The 26,569-nt window shown below is 45.9% G+C and overlaps 1 protein-coding gene across 3 annotated transcripts in view; it reads right to left on the bottom strand.

The window, feature by feature from the left end:
* Positions 1-8,528, bottom strand: part of CLIP2 (CAP-Gly domain containing linker protein 2) — a 123,933-nt gene extending 115,405 nt beyond the window's left edge. For all 3 annotated transcript variants that reach the window (XM_074189377.1, XM_074189376.1, XM_074189375.1), the window contains exon 1: positions 8,481-8,528. The gene's annotated coding sequence lies outside the window, so the exon portion shown is untranslated. The remainder of the gene's footprint in view (positions 1-8,480) is intronic.
* Between the last annotated feature and the right edge of the window lie 18,041 nt (positions 8,529-26,569).

Below are 26,569 nucleotides of genomic sequence, written 5' to 3' on the forward strand. Positions count from 1 at the left end.
CCCTCTCTTTTTTCTCTTTCTTTTTAAAAAATTCTTTTTTACATAGGAGGGGGGAAGGGATACATTCCAAAATTAAGGTATATTTTAAAAATAGATGAATATACTTTAATTACATATATATATATATATATATATATATATATCACCTATATTTAGGTGTTAGTTTGGGGGAGGGGACAGCAGGGGTGGGGCAGAAAAATAGAGCTCCAGGTCTAGAGTTAGGAAGACCTGAGTTCAAATCCAGCCTCCAATGCTTACTAGCTATGTGACTTGGGCATGTCACTTAACCCTATTTGCTTAAATTTCTCATCTATCAAATGAGTTGTTAAAGGAACCAGAAAAGCACTCCTGTATCTTTGCCAAGAAAACTCTAAATGGGATCATGAAGAGTTGGACAAGACTGAAATGACTAAATAACATTAGTCTGTTTTTGTTTAAAGGATTATTGCTTGTCGAGATAATGAGCTCCCTGTCACTAGAAGTGTTCAAGCAAAGCTTCAAGGATCTTGACCAGTTTGCTGGTGATAGGACTCTTGTATCCAGTGAGAGCTTGGACTAGATCATCTCTAAGGTCCCTTTCATCTCTATGATTCTATGAATTTATCAAAATAGTAATTCATAGAGGGGAAAAGAAAAGGGGGGAAATAGATTTTTATTAATGAAAAGCCAGAAATTTAAATTTAAAAATTAGTCTGTAGACTAGGACACACAAATAGAAGAGAACCTAGGATCCTGGACCTCAAACTGGTCCAACCTCTTCATCTTACAAATGAGTAAACTGAGGCACGGGGAGGCTAAATGATAGAACCATAGGCCTAGAGGTAGAAGGGACCTCAGAGGTCATCAGTCTAAGCCCTTTCTTCTACACATGAAGAAAGCGGGACCCAGTCCCAAGTCACACAGCAGCAAATGGCAGAGTGAGATTCAAATCCAGGACCTCTGAGACCAAGGCCAGAATTCTTTCCACATCAGCACATGTTTCCTCCTGGGTTCAGAGGATCATAGACAAAAATAGAGTTAGCAGAGACCTCAGAAGTTACCCTCTAGTTCAATCCTCTAATTTTACAAATGGAGAAACTGAGGCCCTGGGACATGAAGGGACTTTCCCAAAGTCTTTTACATATAGTAAGTGACAAAGGTAGGATTTGAATTCTGGGCCCTGCCTCCTATCAGGACCTTGGGAAGAGGGAGAAAAGAGTAGGAGGGAGCCAGGCCCAGAATTCTGGTGGGAGAAGTGAGGGTCATATTAAAAAAAAAAAAAAGCTAAAGGCAAACACCAGACTTGATAGGTCTGGCTGCTCCAACCCCTCTTCTTCTAGATGAACTGGTATCTCAGCCATCTAGGAAGGGTTGCAATGGTTATGCCAAGGCAGGCTAGTGTGCCCGGGCAACACTCCCCCATCCCCCACCCCATGAGTCACTGCAAGATGGGGTACAAAGAGGCTGTTCAGAAAGAATGTGGGCAAGGCCAATGAGCCGACAGCGAAAGGCAGGGGGCCCTTGACTGGAGAGAAATGGTTTCAAATGTCTCCTTCATTAAAAGTCTCCTCACACCACATGGGGTGTCTACACAGCCCCAGAGCAGCCTTCAACCCTGGGCTCTTACAGCCAACCTTGAATGGGGAGCTTTGGGGCAATTCATTTCCTTCCAGTGACCCAAGCTGAGGGCCTGCTGCCTCAGTTTCTCCTCTGGCACCCAAGCGGTATAAGCACCACCCCAACACTCCTTCAGGAAGCATTGGAGAGGGGTAACAACTTGAAACAGCAGATGATGAGCAGCTGTTTGGATTTCAGGGGTCTTTGAGGTCCACCTCCTCCAGGAAGCCTTCCTGAATCATCCTAGCCAGAAATTCTCTCTCCTTACTTTAGCAATTAAAGTTGTTGCTCAAACCATTTTTCATTCATGTCTGACTCTCTGTGACTCCACTTGGGGGTTTCTTGGCAAAGATACTGGAGTGCTTTGTCATTTCCTTTCTGGCTCATTTGACAGATGAGAAAACTGAGGCAACAGGATGAAGCGATTTGTCCAGGGTCACATAGCTAGTAAGTGTCTGAGGCCAGATTTGAACTCAGGTCTTCCTGTCTCGGCCCTAGCACTGTGCTACCTTGCTGCCCCATTTTCACAGAATAGGAATCCCATAAATGTCTATGGAATGGATTCGATGGGGATGGTTCGCAAAGCATCATCCTCACTCCTCCCCGACACACCAGTGACATACTTCCCTGTCCCTACTGCAATTATCTGCAAGCCAGTCTGTGGCCGGGAGGCCGCTGGGCCCCTGACCTTAATCTCATTAGTCCCTCATGGCCCCGACCCACAGACCTAATCGGGTTCCAGCTGCGGGCTGGCAAAAGCTACAGGCAGGAAGGCCGGAACCCTGGCATTCCACGCACTTCTTCACTTTGTTGTGTTTGTTTTTAAACACTGAAATTCTGTCTTCCCTTTTTCAAAAGGAAGAATGGAAAGAGAGAGAGAGAGAGTTCTGGAGTCTATTCTAGGCTACAGCTGAGACCAGAGGCTGTGAGGTCCAGGGACTGAATGGCTTGGCTCTGAGCGGCTTGTTCAGAGTTAAAGCAAAAGCTGGCGAGTTGTTTAGGCCCCAAGTTTAGGTCCAACCTGGGGTGGGCATTTTAAAACAAACAAACAAACAAACAAAATTTATGACTAGAAGGGAAACATTTTAAGTATTTCCTTTGAAAAGGAAGTTTAGAGCCCTGTAGACCTAATAGGATGGGGGGGGGGGGTGAAAAGACAGAGAAGGGGCCTAGAGGAGGGGAAGAGGTGGCGGTGGGAGCAGAGGGCCTTCTTTGGGAAGCTTTAACACCCATTTTCCCCGCATCATTCCCTTTTCTCATCTGAGTAGAGGCACAGTCTCTGAAATCAGAGGACCCAAGTTCAGATTCAGCTCAGACACTGTGACCTGGGAGACCTTTGCTCCCTGGGTTTTGTTCTGCTCCCCTGTAGAAGGGCTAATGGAGATGGCCTCTGAGAGTCTTTCTAGTGCTAGATCCAGGATCCACTAAGGCCTAGCTGGGTGACCCTGGGTAAGACATAAGGAAAATAAAGGAGTTGGACCTGATGACTCCAGAATTCTATAATTCTGACCCTCTGAGGCAGGAGGATCCACAAGGAGGTTGATGTGGTATTCCCGACCCCCCATGCATCAGGAAGGAGTGACCTGGGGTCTATCAGTCTACAGGTTAGATCCAATATTTGTCAAAGTGGAAATAATATTCACATAATAATAGTCATATAACGCTTCCTGAAAACACTGGTGTTCCCCAAGGAACTCATATGAAATGCTAGCTATTTCCTTGCAAAAGCTCTGTGTTTGGGCCATGGCGGCTTTATCACCCACGTGGCTTCTTTAAATTCACCAACTTTACCAAACAACCAATTAGTATGGATTAAGCAAAACTCCTAAGGGCACCAGGCAAGGTACTGAGGATCAAAGACAAGTATTTAACATTCATCTGCCCAACATCTTCCCCTGATCCTCTATTGTAGGTCTCTATATGCTCCATACCCAGGGTAGCTGGGGGGGGGGGGGGTGCAGTGAATAGAATGCCACAAAGACATGAGTTCAAATCCAGACTCAGACACTGACTAGCTGAGTGACCCTGGGCAAGTCACTTCAGCTTGTTTATCTCAGTTGCCTCATCTGTCAACCAAGCTGGAAAAGGAAATGGCAACCAATCCAGTATCTTTGCCAAGAAAACCCTAAATGGGGTCAAAAAGAGAGCGACACAGTTGAAAAAGGATAGAAGGTATTTTGGATAAATAGCTCTCCTTATCATCTCCTGTCAATAGCTTTGCTTCTTCCCACCTTCAAGTCTTTGCTCATGCTATTTCCCCTAAGTAGAATGCTCACCCTACCCTCTCTGCTAAAACCTGATTATTTCCTTTCTTTGAAACCCAGCCTATGGTCTATGTCCAAAAACCCCACCCTGAGAAGTCTCTTCTTTGCTCCTTTACCAAATCTTCTCCCATGCCTAGGATCATAACATTATCAATTTCTGGGGGGAAAGGGTATGAGGAGGTCTACTAATACTGCTCTTTCATCTATTAAGCAAGCAGAAAACCCAGACTGCCAGATTTGAGTCAGGAAGTCTTGAGTTTAAATTCTGTCTCAGATTTATACTAGCTGTGTGACCCTGGAAAGTCACTTAACCTCTGACTGCCTCAGTATCCTCATTTGTAAAATAAGGATAACATAGCACCTATTTCTGAGGTGCTGAGTGAGATGTCATATGTACAGTGTCTGTAAACCTTAAAATATTATTTAAATGTTACCTATCAGGGCGGCTAGGTGGCGTAGTGGATAAAGCACCAGCCTTGGAGTCAGGAGTACCTGGGTTCAAATCTGGTCTCAGACACTTAATAATTACCTAGCTGTGTGGCCTTGGGCAAGCCACTTAACCCCATTTGACTGGCAAAAACCTAATAAACAAACAAACAAACAAACAAACAAATGAATGAATGAATAAGTAAGTAAGCAAGCAAATAAACAAGCAAATAAATAAATAAATAAATGAGTGGATGAATGGATGGATGAATAAATGAATAAATAAATAAATAAATGCTGCCTATCATTTCTACATAAAACATGGTCAGGAAACTGAATGAATAGGGATGAGAGAAAGTCTTCTAAGAAGAAAGGTTATAAAGTTCCATCACTTTTCTTAAAGGAGACGTCTACGATCAGAATCATCATATTTTGGTGGGTCTGCAATCCCATTGGTAAAAGCACATTTCAAAGATGCAAATTACTACTCACCCCCAACTCTTAAATTCCCTGACTCTACATCCTCCCATAATTCCTTTATGGCAGTCTACCCACTGTGCTGGGCTCTCCTCCCTTGCCAGGTTATAGGGAACCAATTGATTATGAGGATCATAGATTTGTTTGCCAGGAATTCCACATTTCCTATCTATGACTGTTCCACTCAGGACTTGTAGAAAGTATTCAATCTCTGATGTCGAAAAACCTGAGTTCAGATCTCACCTTTGAAATCACCTGTGTAATCTTGGACAAGTTACTTAAGTGCCTTTCCCCATCTGCAAAATGAGGGTGTTAGACTAGATGCCCCCTGAGGTCCCTCCCACATCTAGGATCCCATATCGCTTGACCTCTCTGGGACTCAATTTCTCTGCCTGTAAAATAAAGGGGTTGGACTAGACAGCTTTCTAACTCAAAAGTCTATAGTCTTAGGAATCAGTGTATTCTTATCCTCAGCACAGTTCTTTTCTGCTTTTTTTCTATTCTTAGGAAATATATAATCTAGTTACAATCAGGCTGGTTTTATTTCATTTCATTTTTTTAACTTTTGAAATCAGTGCTTCTTTTAGGGGATTAGGCCTGAATACAGAGCTGGCGTCACCAAGATACCATAAGTGGCATAATTTTAAAAGGATTGATAAGTATCCAACAAATATCCAATAAATCTACTTTATTCAACAACAGATCATAGATTTTAAAGTCAGAAGATGAGCTAGTACAGCCCCTTTATTTTATAGAGGAAGAAACTGAGGCCCAGAAGAAAGTATTTTGTCCAAGGTCAGATAGGTAATAAGTATCAGAGTCAAGGACCTTTTTCTCTCAATCTTCTTTTTTTTCTCTCTGCACAGACAGGAAGTTCCATAAGAATTCTGAGAAAGAAAAGATGTCATTGGCTTGGGGAGGTCAGGGATGACAGAATGGAGGAGGTGAGATTTAACTTGGCCTTGTAGAATGGGTGGATCAGTAGATCAGAGAGACAGAGAGAGGTAAGAGATGGAGAGAGAGAGAGAGAGAAGGAGACAGAGAGATGAGGAAAAATGAGAAAGAAAGAGAAGAAAGTGAGAAAGAGAAAGAAAGAGGGAGAGAGAGAAATGAGAGATGAAGAAAGAAGAAAGACAGGGAGAGAGGCAAGAGAAAGAGAGATAAGGAAGTAAGAGAGAGAAGGAAGTGAGAAACAGAGAGGAGAGAGAGAGGAAGAGAGACAAAAAGAGAAGTGAGAGATAAAGAGAAGAGAGAGACAGGGAGATAAGGATGTAAGAGAGGGAAGTGAGAAACAGGGAGAGAGAGGTGAGAAATATAGGAGAGAGACAGGGAGAGAAAAGAGACAGAAAGGCACAGAGAGATAGAGAAAAAAGGAAGTGAGCAATAGTGAGACAGAGAGACAGAGAGACAGAGAGAGAGAGAGAGAGAGAGAGAGAGAGAGAGAGAGAGAGAGAGAGAGCACATGCACACAGGTGGAGGACATTCCAAAGCCTGGCCTCAAAGGTTCCAAGATAGTAACAAGAATGGCCCATTTAGGGGCAGTGAGAGTCATAAGACCTGGACCTAGAGTTGAAAGACACCCCTATTCCAAATCTTCTATTTGGAATTAAGGCTTGGGGAAGCTAAGTGACTCCATTGTCATAGAGCAAGAGAAGAGTCTGGCTCCCAACCCAGGACCTGTTCTTCCCACTGGGCCACACTCCCCAAGGAAGAGAAGACCAGCCCACATTGGGGACCATTAGATCAAGCTAGAAAGAGGTGGTAGAATCAGACTGTAGAGAGCCTTGAATGTCAGATCGGGGACTTTTGACTTTTCCCTTGGGGGGATGGGGAGCCACTGAAGAGGAGAGTGGCATGTCCAAAGTGGTATTTTAGGAACAATTCATCTGGTGGCTGTGTGCAGAGAACACTGACCATCACTGAGAAAGTCTATGGCACCTCCGGCCAAGTCGAGCTCACAACCATCCAGAGAGGCTTGGTGAATGAACAAAGCAGCAAATTCCCATTCCTGGGGGCAGATGCACAATGGGAGAATGTTACCCAAGAAGCACTGGGCAGGAGGCCAAAGACTCGCCCAGCCAAACTTCCCAACTAGAAAGAGTAGAACTGCAGTTTTTTCTCATTCCAGAGCACCCTTCACTTCCTCTACTCAGCACCCAGAGAATCCCAATCCCCCACCCCCAGTTCAGGTTGGCCAGCCCCCTAGAGGAGAGAGAGAGAGAGAGAGAGAAAAGGATCATGGGAGTATCCATCTCGAATGGAAAGACCATCTAGTCCAACCCCTTCATGTTACAGAGAAGGAAACTGAGGTCCAATGAGGTGCCATGCTTTAGAAGCGGTAGCGACTCGTGAGACCATTTAGAGCATTGTCCTCCTTTAACAGCTGAGAAAACCAGGGACCCCGAGGAAACGAAGTGACTTGTCCAGGCACATACTGAATAGAAGCTCACAGACCAAGTCTGGCTGGGCCCCCGGAAGGAGAAGCCGCCACATGCATGTGGAATTTGGAATCAGAAGATGCGGGATGAATCATGGCCACTCCTGCCCCAAAGCTTCTCCAACTCTAGTGTCCTGCAGCTAGCCTTGGGAAAAACTCGGGCCAGCCTGGAGATCAGTCTCTCCACTGTGCAGATGAGGCCACTGAGGCGAAGTGGCCTTTGCAAACGCACGCGGGTGCCCAGCGTCAGAGGCAGATCTCAAAGCCGGGCCCACACCGCTCCCCTTCTCTGTCCCAGAGTCTGAGGGCAGGGCAAGACTGGCCATGTTTTGCTTTCCTGAGCTCCATCCTGAGACTGCTGCAGATGAAGAGAACATGGTGGGAGGGCAGGGTTCCAGGGGCCGGAGGAGCGGCCCCCTTTGGGGTCCAGCTCCTGCCCCCCCCCGATTTCCCCCCAGCCTCACCCTTGCTGTTCCACCGTTAGCGGTGACCAGCCGGGCCCTCCAGTCATCCCTGGCGAACTCAAAGAGGAAAAAGATTTCTAGGTTCCGCCACTCTTTTCCACCATGATGTCCACCCAAGCCGGGTGGCAATGCTTGTCATTGAGTCAGCAGCCCTGAGGGGAAACTGAGGCCCCAGGGAGCTGAGCGGGAGGAACCCAGCCGCCCGAGCAGGTTTCCATCACCAGCCGGCCTTTCATCGCCGGGGCTGGCCAACCTTTCTGGGGGACCCGAAGGCCCCCGGCCCGGCTGGCAGGACTCCCCGGGGACTCCTGCCACAAGTGTGCGCCCCCGCCCCGGCGGCCAGGGAGGGACCCGGGGGTCCGAGGCCTGGTCAGCGCGGCCGTCTGCCCAGCGCGCCGCGGGCGCCAGGCCCCCAGCCCTGCCAGGGGAGGGATTCTGCTGTCTCATGGTGTCCCGGGGCCCTCGGGGACCGCGGGCCCCGCCAGAGTCGCCAGCATCTGGCAGGGGGGAGGGGGAAGGGGCCAAGCCGGCCTCCTCCCCCCGCCGGGCCGGGCCGGGGCCCCGGGGAGGATGCTGAGCTGCAGCAGCCTTCCTCCGCATCCTCCCGGGGCCCGGGGTGGGGGGCGCCGGTGGCCGCAGCCCCTCGGCCCCGGTTAACAAAGAGCGGCGGCAGCGCGCCCTGGCACGGCCGGGGGGCAAGGGGCGTCCTCCGGGGCTGTGCCCGGCCCAGCCCCCCGCGCGCACATCTTGCAGCTCAAGGACAATGCCCCCCGCCTCCCCCTCCTTTGTTGCTGCCCCCCGGCCCCGGCCGCTCACCTCCCCGCGGGCCGCGCCGCCTCTCAGCAGCCGATGGGCAGCGGCGGCGCCGGGCCGCCCGGGCAGGGCGCTGTCCTCCTCGCTGCGGGCCCGCCTGGCCGCCCGGCCGGCCTCGCCAGAGCTGGCCTCCCCGCCTCCCTGCCCGCCCCTCCCTCCGGGGCCGGGGGGCGGGGGAGGAGGGGAGGAGGAGGAGGAGGAGGGGAGGAGGAGGAGGAGGAGGGGAGGAGGAGGAGGAGGAGGAGGAGGCTGCCGCACAGCCCGGAGTCAGGCCGGGGGGGGGGGGGGGCGCACGGGGGGCGGCCCGAGGAGGAGGAGGAGGAGGAGGAGGCGGTGGCCAGAGGCTCCGCCCCGCCGGGCCCCGCCCCGCCCGGGAGGGGGCGTCCGGCCGCCCCCGGCCCCGGCTCCTGGCCGCGCGGCGGCCGGGCACGGGAGGGCCGCGGGGGCCGGTCTGCCCGGCCCGGCCCGGGGGCGGCTCCCGCTCAGACAAAAGGGGAAGCGGCCGGGGAGGAGGAGGGGAGGGGCGGCGGGCGGCTCCGGGGTGGCAGGCCGCGCTGGGCCCGGGGGACTGGGAGCCCCTTGAGGGCCGCCCGGCGCGCCCTGCCCGTCTTTGTCTCCCCGGGGGTCGGAGGAAGTCGGGATGCTGGACCCCCGCCGTCGCTCTGCTCAGCTCGGGGCGAGACTCGAACCCTCACCCTAACCCCGACTCCGCGTCTAAACATCCATCTCCGCCTCTAGATCCGTGGGACTGTGTGGATGGCTGTGAAGGACAGACAGAGGCAGAGACAGAGGCAGAGGCAGAGGCAGAGACAGAGACAGAGACAGAGTCAGAGACAGAGACAGACAGAGGCAGAGACAGGCAGAGACAGAGGCAGAGACAGAGGCAGAGACAGAGGCAGAGACAGACAGAGGCAGAGACAGAGGCAGAGACAGAGGCAGAGGCAGAGGCAGAGACAGAGACAGAGACAGAGTCAGAGACAGAGACAGACAGAGGCAGAGACAGAGGCAGAGACAGAGGCAGAGACAGAGGCAGAGACAGAGGCAGAGACAGACAGAGGCAGAGACAGAGGCAGAGACAGAGGGAGACACAGAGGCAGAGGCAGAGGCAGAGAAAGGGACAGAGACAGAGTCAGAGACAGAGTCAGAGACAGAGACAGACAGAGGCAGAGACAGGCAGAGACAGAGGCAGAGACAGAGGCAGGCAGAGGCAGGCAGAGACAGGCAGAGACAGAGACAGAGGCAGAGACAGGCAGAGACAGAGGCAGAGACAGAGAGGCAGAGACAGGCAGAGACAGGCAGAGACAGAGGCAGAGACAGAGGCAGGCAGAGACAGAGAGGCAGAGACAGAGAGGCAGAGACAGAGGCAGAGACAGAGGCAGAGACAGAGACAGAGACAGAGGCAGAGACAGAGAGAGGCAGAGACAGGGGCAGAGACAGAGGCAGAGGCAGTGACAGAGACAGAGACAGAGGCAGAGACAGAGAGAGAGGCAGAGACAGAGAGAGAGGCAGAGACAGACAGAGACAGAGGCAGGCAGAGACAGAGGCAGAGACAGGCAGAGACAGAGACAGAGTCAGAGACAGAGAGAGAGGCAGAGACAGGAGCAGAGACAGAGGCAGAGACAGAGACAGAGACAGAGTCAGAGACAGAGAGAGAGGCAGAGACAGGGGCAGAGACAGAGGCAGAGACAGAGACAGAGACAGAGACAGAGTCAGAGACAGAGAGGCAGAGACAGAGAGAGAGGCAGAGACAGGGGCAGAGACAGAGGCAGAGACAGAGACAGAGACAGAGACAGAGGCAGAGGCAGTGACAGAGACAGAGACAGAGGCAGAGACAGAGAGAGAGGCAGAGACAGACAGAGACAGAGGCAGGCAGAGACAGAGGCAGAGACAGGCAGAGACAGAGACAGAGTCAGAGACAGAGAGAGGGGCAGAGACAGGGGCAGAGACAGACACAGAGACAGAGACAGAGAGGCAGAGACAGAGACAGAGACACAGAGACAGAGACAGAGACAGAGGCAGAGACAGAGGCAGAGACAGAGAGAGAGGCAGAGACAGGCAGAGACAGAGGCAGAGACAGAGAGGCAGAGACAGGCAGAGACAGAGGCAGAGACAGACAGAGGCAGAGGCAGAGACAGAGAGAGAGGCAGAGACAGAGGCAGAGACAGGCAGAGACAGAGGCAGAGACAGAGGCAGAGACAGAGAGAGAGGCAGAGACAGAGACAGAGGCAGTGACAGAGACAGAGGCAGAGACAGAGGCAGAGACAGAGGCAGAGACAGAGGCAGAGACAGAGGCAGAGACAGAGAGAGAGGCAGAGACAGGCAGAGACAGAGGCAGAGACAGAGACAGAGGCAGAGACAGAGGCAGAGACAGAGACAGAGACAGACAGAGACAGAGGCAGTGACAGAGACAGAGGCAGAGACTGAGGCAGAGACAGAGAGAGAGGCAGAGGCAGGCAGAGACAGAGGCAGAGACAGAGACAGAGGCAGAGACAGAGGCAGAGACTGAGGCAGAGACAGAGACAGAGGCAGAGGCAGCGACAGAGACAGAGGCAGAGACAGACAGAGGCAGAGACAGAGACAGACAGAGACAGAGGCAGAGACAGAGAGAGAGGCAGAGACAGACAGAGGCAGAGGCAGAGGCAGAGACAGAGACAGAGACAGAGACAGAGGCAGAGACAGAGAGGCAGAGACAGGCAGAGACAGAGGCAGAGACAGAGACAGAGGCAGAGACAGACAGAGGCAGAGGCAGAGGCAGAGGCAGAGGCTCTGCCCGGCTCGGAGTGGGCATGGCGAGTCACTTCATCTTTCTGCATTTTAAATAATTCCCTGGAGCTTCTATACTGAGTTGTAGACTGAGGGGCTATTCCTATTGGTGGAGGGACTCCACACACTGGGAGTTCCAGAAATGATGACCCCCCCCAAGATCCTTCCCGTATTCATGAATCCCCACACATCAGCAGTGCCCTAGTAGACTGGGAGCTGGCATGGACCTTAGAAAGAGTTGAGGTCGTCTTGCCTTTAACATAGAATGGCAGCATGACTTTGGACAAGTCACTTAACCCCGGGGGCAGCCGTGTCAAACTCAACTAGAAACGTGCTCACTCAGGGTCACAGAGATCCATGTGGCTCTAAAATCCTATGTCAAGATTATCTGTGGCCTATTGTGTTTGTATTTATTTTGCTATTTCTCAATTACAATTTAATCCCTATTGAGACCTATGCTCTCTGTGCTCTGTTATCTACTTTAGGCAATGCTATAAGATTATAAATTACAGAATTTGGGGGGGGGGGTGGCTAGGTGGCGCAGTAGATAGAGCACCGGCCCTGGAGTCAGGAGAACCTGAGTTCAAATCTGGCCTCAGACACTTCATAATGACCTAGCTGTGTGGCCTTGGGCAGCCACTTAACCCCATTGCCTTGCCAAAACCTAAAAATAAATAAATGAACAAATAAATAAATAAATGACAGAGCTGGTACTGAGGAGCAGTAGAGGGAATCTCCTCACCCAGGACTTTCCTATAGCCACGAACTCACAGGGTTAATCCCTATCACTATCTCTCATCAAAAGCATCTGTGAAAATAGAGACTCCCTCTCCTACCCTGAGTCCTACCTTGGTGGCTCGTGGTGACAGAGAGATGACCAAAGGTTGCTGTAGCTTCTTGAAGGAGAGATCCGCAGAACCCAAACTCTGATGGGACCAACTGTGTCATTCATGGACCAACCGCATCAATTCAGAGTTTCATCTGAGCTGGCCATAATATGGTGACTTGTTTTGAGTTACAGCAGATTTCTAAAGTCTTCTTCCAAGGCACAGAGGTGTCCCAATCTGGGTTGGCACAGATTATTCCCATTAAGAAGAAACCCAAGACTTCTTCATTCATACCTGGTTTCTGGAAGTCAATGACTTTGGAGGAAGCAGGGTACCACAAAGAGAGCAGTGGTCGGGTCTGTCGCTTAGAACCCAGCTGTAGTTCTCCGTCCCTATGACAAAGGTAGGAAAGTGTTCTGAATTTCTCAGAAGTGATCTAGAAACACTAATTAGCACTCCATTTTTCTCTCCTCCAGGTTAAGACAGTTTCCCCTTTTGACTTGACCTAGTTCAAACCAAGCCCTATACCCTAGGGGCCACGTTAGTCAAAGTTTCCTTAGACCGAAAACCTTGGTCCCAAGACAAAATAAGGAGAAAGCCACTGACCGAGTAGATGTACCAATATCTAAGATGATTTAGAAGCCCATCACCATGACTTATTATTTCACCATCAGATTGTGTCGTTATATCTGGCTTATATGTCTGGGTATGTATGGATCTGGGGCAGTTTAATAGTGCAGCTAACTTATAGAGTACCAGACCTGGAATCAGGAAGACCTGAATTCAAATGTGATCTTACATACTTTCTAGATGTAACCCTGGGCAAGTCACTTCACCCTGTTTGCCTCCGTTTTCTCATCTGTCAAATGAGCTGGAGAAGGAAATAGCAAAGCCCACGTGGGCTTACAAAGAATAGGGCATGACTGCGGCAACCAAACAACTAAAACAACAATGTGTGTATGGGAGGGGAAAGGGAAGTAGTGTGTGAGGATAAGGAGATTGGAGATCCACGTGGGAAGTGGTTTTGTCTTCTCTGGCTTGCTTTTTCCAGAATGCGAGATTGGAACTGGAATAAAGTACAATGCCCTCAGAGGAGAACTGAGGCAGAGAGGGATTGAATGACTTGCCCAGTACCACACATCTAGCAAATTCCCGAGGGGCAGTATTCAAACACATTTTCCTAGTGCCAAGTTCAGTCCCTCTATCAGCAAGTCTATTTTAGCTGATTGTAGTTTTCCTTTTCTTTTAAAAAAAATGGAATTTATTTTTAATTGACAGGATAAAAGAAGCATTTCTCTAATAGTACAATTAAAAAAGATAATTGTTCATGAAACTACAAATCTATTGTTACTATAGCACAACTTGCTATTCCTTTCAAATATACAGTAAAATTATCATGTAAATTTCTTTTTTCCCCTTCTTTCCTCCCCATCCTCTCTTTCATTATATTTTTTTTGCTTTTTCCTAATATGCCTTATCCCTCTCTGCTCCAAGTCACCTTTTCATTGTAAGGAAAAAAAGTGAAAAATTCACCTGAAATCAGTTCCAGCTGTGTTCCTATTGAGTTTGATTTGGAGTCGGAAATTCTGGGTTCAAATCCTCCCTTTCTTCCTCTTATGAGTTGTGTGAACTTGGGTAAATCTCTCTGAGGGAACTGTGGCATAGTAGTAGAAAAGGCACTGAATTTGGAACTAGAGAACTCAGGCCCAAGTATAGGCTCTGCTATTTACTGTGTGACTTTGGGCAAGTCATTTAACCAACCTGACCTCAGTTTCCACCTCTGTAAAGGGAGTTAGATTCAGTAATGTTTATGGTCCCTTCCAGATCTAGACCTGTGATCCTTGAGCCTGTGAACCTGTTTCCTCAACTGTTAAAAAACAAAAAGGTGGCAAGGAACCTGGGTAGCAACTACACTGGGAAAACCTTAATTTTAAGGATTAATGGAGATAATGGGACGGGAAAGTCACTTTTACTGGGTATAAATCAGTTCTATTCACCAGGTGGTTATTAGTCTAAGCATTGTCCCATTCAGGATCATGCCTTTGGGCTGGCAGAAATTTCTGCTCCCTCCCTTTTCTGCACCTCTCCCCTCAACCGGTTCTATTCCTACCTCCAGGGCCTATCTGGAGTTCTTCCTGGGCCTGGCTCAGCCCAGCATTAATCTTCTCATGACTCAGACTGCTAAAGGTTCAAGGTGTGGTTACATTATAGCCAGAGCCACTTCTCAGGAAAACCTTCAAGACTCCTGGCAAACACTCTCTAATGATGAACAACTATTCGGGCACTCTGCCAGCTGGTGAGGGAGATTATATGGGACAAAGGACTTCCCGGTACACCTTTAAATATATTTTGTAGATAATTGTAGATAAGTGCGTGTGTGTGTGTGTGTGTGTGTGTGTGTGTGTGTGTGAGACTGATATTGTTGGGAGGATGTTTTATATCAATTATTCTTACTCTATGATCTTAGTAAATACCCTTTTCTAAATGTCTGGCTAACTAATTGATATCAACAGATAACTATGATGGGAGGGAACACACTGGTGGGGGCTCATGAGCTATGGTAGAGGAAAAACCAATCTCTAACTCAGATCCCCTGAGGGAAGATGCAGCAGTTATGTTCTAGTGATCCAGTCTTCCAGTTTGAGTGTGGGTTGGGAGACAATAGTTTCTACTGTTGAACTATTTGATTTGATCACAAACTTTGGTGGTGGGAGAACTCTCTTTTTCTAAATCTTCAGTAGCTGTGGCTAAAACACCATAGATATGGTTTCCAAGCCACTTTTCACAGAAGCTGCTTCCTGAGATGATGGTGGGACAGAAATGGGGCTTTACCAGGTGCTGCTACTGTAAGACCATGGATGGTTGGGGAGTAGGTGATGTTGGTAGCATTGAGGAAAGTGAGTCCCTCTTTTGCAATGATTGTTCTCCTCTTTGATGACTGTGGAAGCCAGGCTAGAAGCAAGGACAAAAATCTGGGTACCACTGCTATCCCCGAGGGCCTTGAATTCAACAGCTTTGACTATCTCCATGATGGTCTGAGGGCAGGTACTGATGGAGAATTAGCATGTCTAGCATCAGCTGCCTCCCATCTCTCCCTCCAGATACTTTAGCCAAACTGGCTTGATTGCCTGTAGGTGGATTTGTAGAACGGGAAGGTTGCCTCTCTCCCTTTCTCCTCATTAGAAGATGAGTTTTTCTATATATCTTTTGGTCTAGCAAGGCACCTTGCTCAAAATAACAGACAATATCAGAGATTTAGGACGGGGAGGAATCTTGGAGGTGGTCTATTCCAACCACTTTATTCTAGAAGTGAGGAAGTCAGTGGGGCCCAAATGGTGAGACCAAATTGGCTTGGAGGGGAGGCAATCAGGGTTAAGTGACATACCCAGGGTCACACAGTAAGTATCTCAAGTCAGATTTGAGCTCAGGTCCTCCTGACTCCAGGGCCAGGGAGTGTTCCCTCCACTTTGCCACCCAACTGACCCTTCTGATTGTCATTTAAAGCTCTTCACAGCCTGCCTCCAACATACCTTTCCAGGCCTGTTAAGCAGGGCTGAACCATGAATGTAACATGACAGTAACATTGTATAACTGAAAGGAAAAAGAATAGACATCTCTGTCTGGCCTCAGTCTTCTAAGAATGAAAGCAGGAGGTTGAGGTCAGGGGCCACTCTGCTCTCCTCAGAAGGAGGGGATATGAGGCTAGAATTCTAAAATCTGCTCCCTTATGTATTGTGTGAAAGGGTGATATGATTTTCAGATCAAACTAGCTTCTTGTTAATAAATAAATATATCTACAGATATATAAATGTAACGTATAACAATAATAAATAGATAAAAATTTAATCAATAAATTAATTTTTTTTAGATTTATAGCCAACCATTGACTTCTGCATCTGGGGTCATCTCTAGTCATTCTGATCCACATCCGGCCACTGGACCCAGATGATTTGGGAGGAGAAAAATGAGTTTGGTGACTTACCACAACCTCCCTCACTTAATTCACTTGCAAGTCATGGGATCACTTCCCTGATGTCACTGTCCTATTTAACTTTTCCCACCAAATATCAATTCTACAATGAACACTCATAGTAGAAAGCCAAGAAACCCATTCATGCAAATTAAAGCAAAACAAAAATCCAAGAAAATATACATGGGAAAATATATACCCATTTAATACAGAATGAAGAAGCTCTCCCATTGAGAACAAGGTGATTAGATCAATCAAAAGAGAATCTTGGCTTTTACTCAAGTAGAAATTCCTAGTGTCTAGTGTAGTAAGATGGGGAGGTGGATGTAAGGGAGACTACCAGCTCCTCTTGTGCTGGCTTCTCCCCAAAGTCTTTTCCTTCAAGAAACTCAAGTGGCTTTGGCACTGTCCATCTTCTCTCTTGAAGGTGAATGTCAATAGTGCCTGAAGACTGAAGAATCCTGAAAAGATGTGAGCTTAAAGATCTTTCCTCTTTCCCAAGTCTAGAGAACTCTGATCTCCACCAGGGAGGAGTGCACTTTGGGACTTGGGCTACCTCCATTATTTCCCTTTCCAAGGGGGATACTAGCCAACAAAACTATCCTTCCTTCAGGTCCTGACACACGACATTATTCTCCATGCCTGGAATGCAATCTCTCTTCCTACCCCTGCCCTTTCATCCATAAAGGTCTTTAGAAAAAAGCTCATTGAGAGTAGAAAAGTTTCATTCTTTATATTTGCATTCCCAAGGGCTACTGAAGTTTCTGGAGTACAGTAGGTGATTAATAAATTAATAAAGTTGATTGATTACAGAGGGAATTCCTTTTGGATATGGGCTGAACCAGATGACCACCAAGATTCCTTCTGACTCTTAAAAATTCCATGACATGGCAATTCTTAGCATCTATAACTTCCTTTAAGTCTGAGTTCAAGAATGTATTCTGGCATAAAACCTCTCCTAATTATTTCCAGTTGCTTGTAGCTCTCACTGAAATTATAAGATGTAGCTGGATGGATGGATGGATGGATGGATGGATGGATGGATGGATGGATGGATGGAAGGGAGGAAAAAATAGATAGATGATAGATAAATAGATAGATAGATAGATAGATAGATAGATAGATAGATAGATAGATGATAGATATAGATGGAAGGGAGGGAGGAAGGAAGGAAGGAAGGAAGGAAGGAAGGAAGGAAGGAAGGAAGGAAGGAAGGGAGGAAAGCTAGATAAGTAGATAGACGGTGGATGGATGGATGAAGAGATGGATAGATAGATAATGCATAGACAGGTAAATGGATAGCTAGATAGATACATAGATGGATGGATGGATAGATGAATAGACAGGATGGATAGACAGGATAGATGGACAGATTGATGGATGGATAGAAAGGTGATGAATAGATCAATAGATAGATGAATAAAGATATGGAGAGATGAAGAGATGATATAGATGATAAATAGATTCATAAGTGGATGGCTAGAGGTATAGATGATAGATAGGTAGATAGATGATGGATAGATGGATAGAAAGATAGATGATAGGTGGATGGATAGATGAATAGATAGGTAGATAGATGATAGATATAGAGATGGAGAGATTAGATAGATAGATAGATAGATAGATAGATAGATGATGGAGGGATAGATAAAGATATACAAACAAATGCGAAAGTATATATTGCATATACAGATTTATATATATATATATATATATACATATATATATATATATATATATAATATTTCTCCTTTAGGACAGGAACCATCTGACTTTTATCTTTGTGTCTCACCCAAAACTCAGCACATAGTAGACACAATAAATTCTTGTCAAGTGAATGATTCAAAGCCATATTCTGTCCCCAGTTCAGAGCTTTCCCCCTCACAATATGACTTCTAGTAGCTGTTTAATGAATGCTGATTGAATGAATTGTGCCCCAGTGGCCTTCATTTGGAGAACCCAGGATTTTTAGGGGAGTCTGGATAGAGACAGGATCTGGGATTTCATTAGGAACTCCCAGGTGAGGAAATTCCTCCTACTAGCATAGGTTAGCACCTGCTCTGCAACCTACAATATGATAAAATTGCCTAGACATCTGAGAAGGGAAATGACTTGCCTAGGGTCCTGCAACCAAGATAAGGGGTTGGACTTGAGCCCAGATCTTCCTGGCTTGGAAGTAGACCCTCTACCCACCCCAGGAATTATCTCCAATGCTTTGGGGTCTTTTGGACCTTGCGGTGCCCAGCCTGGGGGCTGAACCCCTGTCCAACTCACCCAGAGTCCTCTTGTCACACTTTCTGGAATAGGGCATTTGACCCCTAGGATCCATAATTCTCTGTATCTTTGGGGAATTGTCTAAAAGACCTAGAAGGAGAGAAAACAAACCAAATCAAATCTACATAGGAGAAAAAATGGTTAAGTATGCCTTAGGAAACTCCCAGAAGCCAAGGCAGTAATTATCCTCAGCCTAGCCAAGGCTGTGACAATGACGTACTCGGTTTGTTTTTTTTAAGGCCACAGCACTGCTGTGAAAAACCAAATTTTCCATGTGAAATTGACTGGGAGACACTGAGCTACTGACTATGTATCTGTGACCAGATCTTGCTTTGGTCTTCAGGCCAAGATACTTAGCTGAGACTGAAGAAAATCTGAATTTGGCAAATTTGGATTGTTCAGGCCTTTGACTGGAGTGAGAAGAGTGTGGACTTGGGGTCAGCTGGGGTCTGGGTCTGAATCCGAGCTCTAATTCTTGGGCAAATAATTTCACCTCTCAATATCCCCATCTGGAAAACGGGGAGATTGATCCTTGAGCAACTTACCCCACAAGACAATTATAATGGAAGGTAGAGGAGTACAGGGAAAGAGGGCAGCAAGGTGGCACTGCAGCAGATGGAGAACTGGACCTGGAGTCAGGAAGACCTGAGTTCAAATCTGATGTCTGAAATTTCCTAGCTGTGTGACAACTCTGGAGAAAGAAATGGCAAACTGTTCCAGTATCTTTGCCCAGAAAACCCCAAATGGTGTCATAAAGAGTCAGACATAAAGATGAAGATGTTTGTCCTTCATTCTTGAAGATGACCATGGTATCAGGGAGGTGATGCCATGACAAGTACATGAATTGGATTTGAGTGAGGGGGGCTGTGCTGTCACCAGTCTCACTTTCTCCTCCAGAGCCATCTGGGTCCAGTGATCAGATATGAATCAGGATGACTGAAGATGGTCCTGGATACAAGACAGGTATGAGGGTTAAATGACTTGCCCAAGGTCACACAGCTAGTAAGAATTAAATGTCTGAGGCCAGATTTGAACCCTTGTCCTCCTGACTCCAAGGCTAGTGTTCTATCCTTTGTGCCACCTAGCTGCCCAGTCAGACATGACTGAACAGTAGAAAGAGAAGACCTGAGTTTGAATCCTGGTTCTGCCACTTACTGTGTGATTTGGGGCAAGTTCTGGCACCTCATTTTTCCTCATCTGTAGCATGAAGTTGGTTTCTGAGGTCCCTTCCACTTCTCCCTCTAGCATCTTATGATGACTCATTTGTGACCTTGGGCAAATCATTTAATGTTTTGAATTTTAGTTTTCTCATCTGCAGAATATTGGGCCCTAAGGTGCCTTCAAGACCTAGATCTCTGAGCCTATGATTCTAAAGACCTTTCCAGTTCTAAATCGAGAATCTTATGAAATCCTGCTTTTAAAAAAAATTTCTTATGAACACTTTTTTTAAAGCTTTTTACAAGCTAGGGGGGTTAAATGACTTGCCCAAGGTCACACAGCTTAGGTAATTATTATGTGTCTGAGGTCGAATTTGAACTCAGGTCCTCCTGACTCCAGGGCCGGTGCTCTATCCACTGCACCACCTAGCTGCCCCTACACTTTTTATTTTTTACATTATAGTTATTTCCCATTCTGCTCCAGATTGAACCCACCCTTGTGACAAAGGGAAAAAAAGCAAGGTAAATTGTCTGACACAGAGACTGTACCTGATATTGGAGAGGACAGAATGTTATATAGGAAAGAGACTGTATCAGATGTATTTGCTTTTTTCCCCTCTCTCTTTAACAAGAATGAAAGAAGTAGGGTCAGAATAGAATCTAAACCCAACCTTCTTCACCTTCTTTGAGTCATGGACCCCCCTCTGGTGAAGCCCTTCTCAGAATATGGTTTGTTGTCCACATTCATGATGGAAAGAAATGCTCAATTTTAATTAGAGGTTAGCAAAAATTTTTTTTATCTAAGTTCCTAGATGCCCTGAAATGTATGAGGAAGGGAGGAGATCTGTTGATCTCAGGTTAAGAATTTCTGATCTAAAAAGAAGAGGATCCCTCACACATAGTCACTTTCCTATCTCAGAAATAACTATGATAAAAATACAAAGGGTATTGATAAAAAAACCTTTGCAAAATTCTTTTTAACAAGGGATTTGGAATTAGTATCCCTTAGGGTTCCTTCAGTTTTAATCTGTGATCTTATGGTCCTTTAGATGAAAATGTCCTCTTCTTTTTTTTCTCATAATAATACTTCATTTTGGGAACAGCCAGGTGGTACAGTGGATAGAGCACCTGAGTTCAAATGTGGCCTCAGACGCTTAATACTTACTTAGCTGTGTGACCTTGGACAGGTCACTTAACCCCACTGCCTTGCCAAAAAAAACACCAGGAAAAAAAATAATACTTTATTTTTCCCATTTCATGTAATGATAGTCTTCAACATTCATTTTTGTAATTTTGGGTTCCAAAATTTTTCTCTCTCCTTCCCTCCCCAATAAAGCAAACTATCTGATTTAGGTCATACATGCACAATCATGGCAAACAGAACATGTCCCCTTCTGTGGAATATGAAAGTCATAATTTCTTCTTTCAAAACTTGCTGACTGGGAATAGCTTTCTGGTAAGGCAGCAGAGGCTGTCAGGTTAGTCACTTTTGGTTAATCTGGAAAAAGAATTGTGGGATGTCAGAGTAAATCTGGGTCAAAGGAAGGCTTAGCTGGTGGAGGGTGGTGGAGTGGGGAGTGTTCCAAGTGTTAGCACTTTTCCAGACTATATCTCATCTTCATTAGCCTGAACAGTTGAGGCCTGAGTAAGATTTGGTTGGTATGATGCCAATCTCCAATGATCTCCAAGCCCTCAGAGGGCAAAACTCACCCCAGTACTGGAAGGGTGAGGGGGAACATTGAGGGGTGGCAAAAGGTATCATTCTTCTGTTCTTTATAAAGGATGTAACTGAGGGTTTTGGAGGACTAATAATAATAATAATAATAATAATAATATTAGACCATTGTTTGCAGTGAGCCAATGACTGATCCTTAGGGATTACCCAGATGACTTTCACGAAGGCTAGACCAGTTCCTATGATCCATTGTCAGGGCTGCAGGCCACAGATGCTCCCAGATTGTTTTAGAAAGCAGCAAAAAAAAAAAAAAATGGAGATTGTCTCCATCCCTCCTTTCCCCACAGTCCTTTGGACACATGCTCTGTCATCCTCTGAGGGAATCTGGCAAGACATAGGGGTGAATAATATAATGTTACCTTCAGCCCAGTAATATTCCCAGGTTCAATCATCTCTTTCTCTGTGAGAGTAAAAGAGAGATCCCTGCCTTAGGGAAAAAGAATAGCAAATAAAAGCCTGGCTTTCAACTCCCTTAGGAATGTAAATATGGGGCCATGTTGGCATTGTTGGGGTTTTATGATCGTTCTTATTATCTGAAAGGCATCAAAGGAGAGATATCAGAGAACAGGAAGAGGACAAATCTAGGAAATCAGAACACCTGCCTCCAACCTTGTGTGACCTTGGACTAATCCTTCCCTTTCTCTAAGTATCATTTTCTATAAATTTAGGATTTAGGCAAAGATCACAGGATTCAGGACCTCAGAGCCAATCCAACTGAAAGCTCTCATTTTCAGATTAGGAAACTGAGGCTTATTAAAACCATTTAGGATCTGGATCATAGATTTGGGGCCAGAAAAGGCCGAGAGGCCATCTAGTTCCATCCCCCAGGATGGTGACATGCTCACTGTCACAAAGGTAGGAATTGTCAGAGGCAGTATTTGAACCAGCTCCTCTGCTTCTAGAGCCAGGATCATTGTCCCTGTCTCAATGAGGCTCCTTCTAACCCTAACACTCTTGAGTTCATAAACTGGAAAACTGGGGGAAAATCTTGTAACATAGGAGAGGAAATAAATGAACTAGGCTGCAAAAGGGGATAGGTACAGCACAAGAGAAGCAAAATCAGTCAACTGGTCAATCAATCAACATTGACAAGAATCTACGATGTAGGGGCAGTTAGGTCAGGAGGATCAGAGTTCAAATCCAGCCTCAGACACTTAATGATTACCTACCTTTGTGACCTTGGGCAAGTCATTTAACCCCATTGCCTTACCCCCAAAAAATCTACTATGTGCCAGTCATGTTACAAAGTCATCTGAAAAGCTCTTGGAGGAAATGCTGCACTCCTCATTTATGGTCATTTGGATAGAGCCAGGGTGACTCCAACACACTATATGGAAAGATGAAGAAGTCAGAGGATGAAAAATAAAATAAATTTTAACTGAAGTATTTTGATTCTCTTCTGCCTTCTCCATTCAGATCCAACTCTGAGACCTCTTCCTTTCATGGTGATCAATCCGGGGTTTTTTTTTTTTTGGTTATTTGTTTGTTTGTTTGTTTGTTTTGCAAGGCAATGGGGTTAAGTGACTTGCCTAAGGTCACACAGCTAGGTAATTATTAAATAATCTAAGGCTGAATTTGAACTCAGATCCTCCAGACTCCAGGGCCAGTGCTCTATTCACTGTGCCAACTAGCTGCCCCCAACCTGGGTTCTTGAGGGGGAAATCGATGGAGCACAACATTGGGAAGTCCAGAAAGGCTTAGTGTATGAGTCCAGTGACAGATTTCTATCGACCAAGGACAGGCCTAGTTAAGGCACAAGGGCTCATCACCAGATTATCTACGGGGGAAGACTTGTCCAGCCACAGCAAAGCTTAAAGACTGTCCACTTGGTCCCAGCAGGGTTGCAGCCTGTATTGGTGGGAAGAGTACCTACAGCAAGAAGATCATAAATTCTTTTTTTTTTATTTAGGATTTTGCAAGGCAATGGGGTTAAGTGACTTGCCCAAGGCCACACAGCTAGGTCATTACTAAGTGTCTGAGGTCAGATTTGAACCCAGGTACTCCTGACTCCAGGGCCAGTGCTTTATCCACTACACCACCTAGCCACCCTGATCATAAATTCTTGAAGTTTGATGGGTAAATGGTTTGGTGCAGGGTTCAATTTTAAGGTCAAAATGGGGACTTCCTGACCTTATTGAAGCTAAGTGGTTTATCACATTGCTTCCTTTCCTTTCCAAAATATTGCTTATTTTATTTTTAAATGCTGCTAACAAAATTATCAACAACCATCTGGAAAAATGCTCAATCACTTATGGATGGAAAATACAAATGGAAACAACTCTTCAGTATCATCTCACACCCATCAAATTATCAAAGAAGGGGGAAAGAGGAAAAAATTCACCACAAATGGCATCATGGGGAGACAGGCACTAATATATTCAGTGAACAGTGCAAAGTCCCAATCATTGGAGAATATAATTTGAAATTAATCAGGGGAAATATAAACCTAGTAATTCTGATTCAATTTTGGGTTTGCTCCCTAAAGGGTAAATTGTTTGTTTATTTTTACCCATCCTCTTGTAAAATGAAGGGTTGAACTGGATGTCCACTAAAATCTTTTATAGATCTACATTTACGTGTGATCTGAGCAAGTCACATAACTGTGCCTCAGTTTCCTCATCTATAAAATGTGGGAATTAGTAAGATGACTAATAATGTCTCAACTCTATAGCTGTAAGCCCATGAATTTTCTCTACCAAGGCAGAGTGGCAGCTCTGCAATTAGAATGTGCATATTGGGGGGGGGGGGGGGGAGATGTGTCAGAGAAGGTGGTCCATTAAGAGGTTAAAGTGATTTACCCAAGCTCACACAACCGGTAATTTTCAAAGGCCCTGATTGTCTATCCATTTGTTTATCAAGAATACAAAAAGATTACTGATAATAAAAGACCCGTTGTCTAGAAACAGCCATAAATAAAATCATGGGTAATAGAAAAGTGTTAGAAATCATTTTGCAGGTAGGTACAAAGAGAGACAAAAATTCAAAATAATGTGGAAAGAAGAATAAAGAACAGGAAACAACGACTACGACAAGGTAAATAGAGTCAGTCAAGTTGCATATAAAGAGGCCAGGGATGGGGCAGTAACTTGTGAAGTTGTATCAGTTACAATCAGTTGCCAACGTTCTCTTACAAAGTTCTGTATAACAATTTGGGGAATCTTTGGGATCTCAGAGATGGAACTGCAAATGAACCTTGGAGATAATGCCATGGAATGGTTTGCTTTTAGTCGTTCAAGAATCCCTTGGTGATTCACAATGTCTAAGTTGGGAGAAGGGATAGGGTTACACAAAAATTCCTTAATGGTACCTTAAGCAATAAATGATTCCAGAATATTGTGAGTAGTATATTAAATTAGGGCAACTAGATGATGTCCTGGATAGAGTGCTGAGCCTGGAATCGGGAAGACTTGAATTCAAATTCAGCCTTATCTGTGTCACCCTGGGCAAGTCACTGGAACTGTCTTGCCTCAATTTCCTCATCTGTAAAATAAACTGAAGAAGGAAATGGCAAAACACACCAGTATCTTTGCTAAGAAAATCTCAAATGATGGGGACAGCTAAGTAATTTCCTAGCTGTGTCACCTTGGGCAAGTCATTTAACCCCATTGCCTTGCCAGAGAGAGAGAGAGAGAGAGAGAGAGAGAGAGAGAGAGAGAGAAAAGAAAAGCTCAAAGGAAATCACAAAGTATCAGACATGACTGAAATAACTGAACCATAACATATAAATCTTTCTGCAGAATAATTCTCAAAAGACTGCACGCTGAAAATTTTACAACTGTGTTTTCTTGAGATCCCAGATCTAGATTTAGAAGTGACCACAGAAATAATCATCCAGTTCAACCTCCTCATTTTACAGATAAGGAAACTGAGGCTCAAGAGCAAAAGAAATTTGCCCAAGGCCTCCTAAGAAATGTCAGAGAGAGAGTTTGGCATAGCTATCTATGTACAATACAACAGTGAGTATATGTTCAGCTCCAGGTGTCAAATAATCATGGGAAGGACCCACAGTGTTTCTAAGAGAAATCAAGGTAGATTTAATGTGACTGACCAGAACAAACACTGTAGTGTACACATGGGTGTGGCCTGCAAATGCAAGCCAGCCACAAAGCCAGAGAAAATGATCTCTTGCTTAATCCTCAGCCTGCCTCCCAAAGCCATCAGAGGGTGTGATTGAGGATAGAGTCCAACCTTCAAAGCATTATAGTCTCTTCTACTCATGGCTCAACACTCTCTGTCCCTTGGGGGCAACCTGATTGGGACCCAGAGAAGAGAATGGATGCTTTTCTTACACTGTTTTCCCCACTTGCTCAATTCTGTCATCATTTTCCTCCAAGCTAGAGATTGATCCATCTGATAGTCATCTTCCCAACTGCCCTTCCCCATCTCCAGCCAGACACTCATTAACTTGAACTTTAAGCCCCCTCACACATTTCTTCTTTATTTTATGGCAGGACAGAAAATCTTTGTCTGAGAGCTGGGGGAGGGACTCTGAATCTGTCTAATCCAACCAATAATTTACAGGGAATGAATTGAGGCTGAAGGAAGACCAATTCATGGACTCCTAGGCTCAAGATTAGAAGGAATCAAAGAGGTCCTCTTGTCCCCTATGGTTCTCAAAGGAAGAAGCTGGGGTCTGGAGAAGTTAGTGACTTAGCCAAGGGCACACAAGTAGCCAAGAACACACAAATACTGGAGGCAGTATTTGAATCAGGATCCTGTGTCTCCTTACCCTGGTTATCTCAGCTAGCCTGAAAGTAGAGCAGGCCAAGCTGAAGTAAACTCTCTGGATGAAGGAATCGATGAGATAGAAGGGATGGGGAGGATACTGGGATTAGTCTGCCTGCTGGCTGCATAATGTTGAGTAATTGAGACCAAATGAAGGTGGCAGATCCCCAAGGACCCTTTCTTCCTTTAAGAAGGAAAAGGGTGGGGGTAGGTGGCACAGTGGACAGAGTATCGGCCCTGGACTCAGATGGACTTGAGTTCAAATCTGATCTCAGACACTTAATAATTGCCTACTTGTGTGAACGTGGGCAAGTCACTTAACCCCATGACCTTAAAAAAATTCAAAAAAAAAAAGAAGGAAAAGGGTCACTCTCAAGGCAGAAGACTTGAGTTCAGGTCCAAAACTTACCAGTTCCATTCTTCTTTTTTTTTTTAAGGTTTTTGCAAGGCAATGGGGCTAAGTGACTTGCTCGAGGCCACACAGCTAGGTAATTATTAAATGTCTGAGACTGGATTTGAATCCAGGTACTCCTGACTCCAAGGCTGGTGCTTTATCCACTATACCACCCCACCAATTCCATTCTTGAAGGGACTATTTGTTATTCAGTTGGGTTTGACTCTGGTTTTTTAAATTTTTTATT

Source organism: Macrotis lagotis, chromosome 5 (assembly GCF_037893015.1).
Source record: "Macrotis lagotis isolate mMagLag1 chromosome 5, bilby.v1.9.chrom.fasta, whole genome shotgun sequence".
Taxonomy (NCBI): Eukaryota; Metazoa; Chordata; class Mammalia; order Peramelemorphia; family Peramelidae; genus Macrotis; species Macrotis lagotis.